Source organism: Delphinus delphis, chromosome X (assembly GCF_949987515.2).
Source record: "Delphinus delphis chromosome X, mDelDel1.2, whole genome shotgun sequence".
In the NCBI taxonomy this organism is placed as follows: Eukaryota; Metazoa; Chordata; class Mammalia; order Artiodactyla; family Delphinidae; genus Delphinus; species Delphinus delphis.
In genome coordinates this window covers 96,242,175-96,249,319 of record NC_082704.1, presented here as the reverse complement: position 1 = coordinate 96,249,319, position 7,145 = coordinate 96,242,175, and positions in this window count along the sequence as shown.

Sequence of the window (7,145 nt, the reverse complement as noted above, 5' to 3'; positions counted from 1 at the left end):
AACATGGATGGACCTTGAATACACTATGCTAAGTGAAATAAAGAGTAGAATAGTGGTTGCCAGGAGCTGGGGGTGTGGAGGAAATGGGGAGATGTTGGTCAAAGGGTACAAACTCCCAGCTATAAGATGAATAAGATCTGGGGCTTTAATGCATAGCATGGTCACTATAGTAACTGGTGCTGTGTTATTTACTTGAATGTTGTTAAGAGGGTAGATCTTAAATGTTATCACCACACACACAAGAAAACTGGCAATTATGTGATGGGATGGAGGTGTTAGCCAATTAATTTAGTAATCATTTTGCAATATATACATGTAACTAATCATCACATTGTACACCTTTAACTTACATATGTTATCAATATCTCAATAATCTGAAAAAAATAAAGAATATAAGAGGAGGTGGGATCGGTCAGAAATAGAAGTTGGGATGAGGCATGGGAATGATTGAGCTTTTCAATCAGTGGTATCTCAGTGTCACCCTCATCTCTGTTGTTAGCTGTCTTAAATATAACTGAACCAAGTAGGGACAATCAAGGCTACTGACTTTTTGACTCTTGTGAGTCCTGGAAACAGAAATGCAGACGTATTGTCTGAATTACGGCTTTCACCTGCGGGCTTCCAGAGCAACTTCTATTTGAGGATACTGTTGGTCACAAGGTATAATCCCATACTTCCTAAGACTTCCTGCTGCCTTCAAGTCACCTGTACTGGTTACTCCACTAACGTGGCAGCCCATGCTGAAAGTACAGACCAGAATTCTGTTCTCAACTCTTTGTTGCTCTCACCACAGGGGCACATGTGGATGTCAAAGGGAAGAAAGTGGAGCTCCAGTCTTGAAGTCCCTTTCACTCCCAGGTAAAGAGTATGTATGGAACAGATGAACTCTCTGATCAAATTGGACTTAACTTCTGGACAAAACATGAAGCAGAGCTTGTCTGAATGTCATTTCGTAAGTACTGTTTAAATAAAGCAGCTGTTTCAATTAGTGATGAACATTTGGGGATCAATAAAATTGCTCAAAGCATTAGCACACAAGATTAAAAGATGATACGTACATTTGTTAAAGGAAGTATCGGTGACCCCAGCTCAACTTTTAAAAGAATGCATAATGGCTACCCTTATTAAAGAATTTCATTACAAAGAGAGCTTGACTGTGGTTAAAAATTAGCCAGTTAAATACATAGCAAAGGAGTCACCAATGAATCTTCCATTTTTTTATGTACTATAATAGTTCATAGTACAAGATATAATGGAAAATTTGAACTGGAAATAAAGGACTGTTCTATGTCTTAGTATATACATACACATCTTTGGAGTGGTTTGAAAATATATCCACAATTTCTTTAATACTGCCTTGAATGTGGTGATATGCTGGGCTAGCTTTAGTGACAAATAGTATGCTAGAACATCCTAACAAATAGTATGCTAGAATTCAGCAGAAGTGAAGCAATGTGATTTCTGGTACTAGGTCAGGAAATTTTACAAAATTTCTGCCTAGTCTTCTATCTTTTTGGCTTACTTGACTTTAGAACCAAATTGCCATCCTGTGAAATAGCCCGGGCTACATGGAGAGGCCACCTGTAAGTATCCAGGCAAACAATCCCTGCTTGAGATAATTTGCTAAGTAGCCATAGGAGACTGATAAAATCTCCAAAGCTCAGTTTGTTCAACACTTGCAATCTCCATTACTTCAATCTTTTTTATCATAGTGAGTAGAAAACCAGACTAACTTAAGCTTTATCTCCATTACTTTTCTTTACCTATTTTGTTGGTAAGCAGCTAATGAAAGTGGTTTTTTAAATAAATCAAAAAATTGCTTCATCCCCAAAGGAGCCTCTCAAACCCAGGAAACAGAATTAAGTGTACTATAGCAAAAACAGGTTAGAAAATCTTTGAGAACCTAAGAATTTGTATTTACCTGTTTACAAAGCTAATTATTATCATTAGTGTTACTTAAGAGATGCCAGAATAAAACTTGATGAAATATTTTGTTTTGGGAAAATTCTGTTTTTACTTGATTAATGTTCCTGGGTCTAGAATGTCAGTAATGAACATATCTTGTTTATAAAGCCAGTATCATATGTACCCTGAAGGTGAAACAGAAAACACCTTCTTGAATAGTGATACGAGATGAAGTTTTAGATTCATCCCATCTTTTACGTGTCCAAGAGTTCAGAAAAGAGACAAGTAGCCATCTAGAGGACAGTAAAAATGGATGTTTCCTGCATTTTGTACTGCTTTACCTCTAGGAAATTGAGGAGTATCTTAAGCAAGGAGCCCTAACCTGTAGTCTAAGAACAAAGTGGATATGTGAAATTCCAACTTTATTTTTACTGACTTTTAATTGCATTAGAGCATTCCCAAACCACAGTATTATTAGTTGTACCTGTAACTTGGCCACCGTTTATATCACATTTCTGTTGTTTGAAATATTGTTTATATTCATCACTACTTTGAAAGTACGACAGTCATTAGATCCACCATTAGATCTTATGCATTGTGTTAATGAAGAAGTCTACATTTTATAGATTTTTTTACTTTTTGATAGTCTATTGGAATATTAGCTTCTTCCATAATTCTTGCCTCTTATTTTATGTATTTTAAACACCCTATACTGTGAAGAAGCATAGGCTTCATCAAACTACCAAAGAGGCTGATGGCATAAAAAATAATTAAGTAACTCTGATCTGGAGTGAGAGGATCAAGGCAGCTTACCACTTAGTATATACACTTGCCTGTGATTTGTTCTGGTTAACTTAGAGACTTGCCTAATTCAAATTGCTAACTCAGTGCAATAGAATGAAATATTTTAAAATTGTGGCTCTCCAGGATCCAGCTTTTGGTGAGGCTTTAGTGAGGATCAGGGCCCACGAAAATATCTCCATGAGGGCCTTTTTTCAGTTGACTGAGTATTCTGGATCAACCTACTCTGGGATACAAGCCTGAATGATGAAGCCCCTAAGTTCATGTACCATACTGTCTGCCATAAAATGCAGGCCTGCAAGAAATAATTACAATGCAGAATGATAAATACTTTAATATCTTTTCAACCTTCATTCACACTCTCCTATGTTGACCCTGTGGTCCATATGTACACACATATGGCTTGTGCTTCCCTTTGGCTACCCCCAATGCTTCTGTCATCCCCTCTTTCCATGTTCCCTTTTATTGTATGGAACTTATTCCCCTTCTCTAGACTATGACCATCAAGAGCTTATTTGTTTTTTGGAGCCCAATTTGTATATGATAAATAAAAGGAACAGAGTACAGTGTATATGTGAGAAAAAGGCTTAGTACCTCTTAATTCTTCTTAAATGTCCTCTCCTCTTCCATGAAGTTCTCTATCAGATCTAAATAGTGATATTCTTCTCCTGTCAACTCATAGAGCATTTTTTTTTCATATAACGTATGATACCAAATGCATCCTGCCTTGTACAAATGCAAACATTGTGTAATTGTTTTTCTACTTGATGGTGGGCTATTTGAGGACCAGATCTGACTTATTCATCACACTATATGTTTCCAGTACTAAAAAGAGTGCTTGGGGTGCCAACTAGTATGTATCTGTTGAATGAGTACATAACTCAATATTGCTGGTAAGAACAGCAGATCGTATCAGTGTGGGAAATAATTTTCAAAGGATTCATTTCTGAGAACAGCTCATCCATCGATCAATTTTAAATTGTGGCTAAAACCAGTCTTTTATACTGATCCTTGCCAACCAGTTCTTTGGGGATTAATTAGAATAAGAATTTGCTAACTGTTCTTGCTTATGCTAATGCTTCATATTCTCATAAAGTAAAATGTGTGATGACTATAAAGTTTACCTCTCACACCATTTAATAAAGAACAGGTTACAGATACTTTAAAATTTTTCTTAATAATGGCTTCTATTATATTTGTAACAGCACCTGAAAGATAACTTCAATACCATAAGGCTCATTTGGGAAGAGAAAATTTATTCTTTTGAGACACATTATGTTGCAGTAACAAACAACACCCCAAATCAGTGGATTTGCATAATAGTTGATTTCTTCCTCATACTACATGTCCATTATAGATGGAGAGGGTACAATCGGAGACCTATGCTGAGGGAGACTCAATTTCTGCATGTGCTTCAAAACTCATTACAGCTGGGGAAAGGAATCTGAAAAATTGCCCAGTGGCACTTAAACGTGGAAAATAATGTACAGCACTTCTCACATGTTTTTGGCCAAATAAATTTTATGTTCACACATAACTTGAGCATTGGTGAGGAAATGCAATATTACCATGTGCCTAAAAAGAGAAGAACATGAATATTTTTTAAAAGCACCAGAAGCAATCCAGTCAGTTTGTGGGGAATTTTTTTTTAACCTTTTCTTGTCTCCCAGCGTAACCCTGCTGGTTAAACCTAGAGACCAGACCTGGGGTTATTAATGAGACAATGTCATGTTATTACATTTTAGATTACGTAAGAAAGTTAACTATAGAGGTACTATGCAGGACTTCCATTCTAATTATGATTTTAAATGTACGTTCTTATATTTTATTTGTGCCTGGAATTCTTTTCAAAAATAATAATGAGAGCTTTGAGAAAAATGTGATATTGTAACGTTACTGTTATTTTATTAAGAAATATTTAAATATCAGAAGGTCTCATTATGCCTACATGACCAGATACCCCACTAATCATTTTACCTTTCCTCCTCACTGACAAAACTTTGACTTTATTTAGGCATGTGAGCATAGGTTCAGTCATCTGATTAAGATTTAGCCCATGGGCTACAAGCAGAAGGGCTGTGTTGTGTTTCTAGAGAGAAGGCACACTCTTTTCACTGCCCTTCCTATTTTTCTGCTGTCTAAAAGGTGGGTATTATTGTTGGAGTTCTGGAAAGTTTCACTGAGCCTTGAGTAGGTGCATAGGACTTTTCCTGTTACATGACCCAGAGCCTGGAGGTGCCGTAAAAAAATAGTCAGGATCCCAGAAAAAAAAAGAGACTCTTTAGCCAGCCTTTTTAGTGAACTTGTGACTACTCTATTTTAATTCATCATATGGATTTCGGGCTCAGCAATCTATGCCAGTTGCCAAATCAAGGATTTGTATAAATTGACCAACACCTTTTCCTTGAGAAATCCTCCTGTGGCTTTTGCCTTTGTAAGTCCCACCCTTGCCTTTGATCTGGGGGACAGTCTTCACAAAGATATATGGAATAAATCCTCAATCCTTTAAACTAATGGCTCTGACTTATTCTCTGGGGGTTATTTTGCAGAATAATGACTCCTCTGTGTTGGATCATGTTCTTTCTGACTTCTGTTAGATCATGACTCCTTCACTCAGTGTTTCAGCAACTTTATGTTTCTTTTGTCTCAGGGAGGGTTGAGAGAAGAACTGAGATATTCAGTATTATCACTGTAAATGGAAGAGACTATATGAGAAAGAATAATCAATAAATCTTGAGACCATAGTAGATGCACTTCTTAACCTGTACTTTAAACTGAGTTTGTAATTATTTTAGATAAATACTTCTAAGGTTTCCTTTCCTGCCAAAATTACATTATAAATGTTTTTATACTCCATTTTGGTTTTGACTTGGCACATATGCCATAAAAAGAAACATACCTCTGCCTGTAACTTTACTGTCTATGGTTTAAATAACTTTGGACTTTGGATCTAGTCAAACACATTCCAGAACATTATGTAAAGAAAAAAAAAAAGTTACAGTCTGTGAGACAGAATTCTTATATTGCATTCCAAATTTTGAAAGTAGACTCAATTTTGCTGTTCATTAAACTGAGTCAATTTTTTTGTTACTTGTGCTCACAGATACCTACAGCGTTGCTTTGAAGTTCACCTCTAGTTTAATAAGTGATATCATAAATTATTCAAAATAAAAAGTAAAGAAAATCTTTTGAGACAATTCAGGCAAAATCTACATGACAAAGCAACTGTTTAATCAAGAAGATGCAAGGGACTAAAAAGTTAGATTTCTAGAAGAACTGTTTACTAGTGTTTGGGAATAATAATATTTGATATCTACAAATAAGTTAACATAAGATGCCTAGAATTGCCTGGTATGATATGGTATGGTATGGTATGGTATGGTATGGTATGGTATGGTATTATAGGGGCGGAAGGCAGGCTGCCCCACATGTTGCTCCAGTGGCATATTAATCATTTTGAATTAAAGTTACTTAAGAAATGGCCAATGTGAGAGGGACACTTTGACCCTCCTCTTTGTCTCCCTGAAAGCAGGAGATGACTCTATCAGGTGAAAGGTGCTCTCCCTGCATTTGGAGGTAGAAGGACACCCTTATCACCAGAGACAGGGAATTCAGGCCAAGAATCCTGTATAAACAAACCTTGTTACTTCTTTGACTACTCAAAGCCCAAACTCTATTTAGATCCTTCACTAATTAAGCACCCAAAGCCTAAGTTTCTTTGTCCTTTGGGTTTCTTTGTCCTGTAAATTCCTCACTTTATCATTGCTTTGTCTAAAAAGTATAAAAGTTGCCTACTTTGGCCACTTCTTAGGTCCTGTTTCTATGAGACCTCAGTGTGCACAAATGAAAATTTGTTTCTTTTTTCTCCTGTTAATCTGTCTTGTGTTAATTTTATTGTTAGTTAGTCCAGTCACAAGGACTCAAGAGGGGTAGAGGGGGAAATTTCCTCCTCCCCAGCAATGTGGTATAGTATTAAAGGTCAGCTCATCAATTAGTGTTGTACTGATTATTAAAGCTGAGTGAGAAAACAAGGCTTTGAATGCCCAAGTTAAGCATAACATGACCATTGATAAAACAAATACAGTGAGACCAAATGGCATCTTCTTTCACAACTTTTCTCACAGAACAACCAATAAGGAAATCAAACATAATATATATAATTTCTTTTTTTTTTTTTTTTTTTTTTTTTTTTTGTGGTACGCGGGCCTCACTGCTGTGACCTCTCCCGTTGCGGAGCACAGGCTCCGGACGCGCAGGCTCAGCAGCCATGGCTCACGGGCCCAGCCGCTCCGCAGCATGTGGGATCCTCCCGGACCGGGGCACGAACCCACGTCCCCTGCATCGGCAGGCAGACTCTCAACCACTGCACCACCAGGGAAGCCCTATATATAATTTTTATACTTTCTTAAAAATATTGGCTTGAGTACACTTCACTTTCG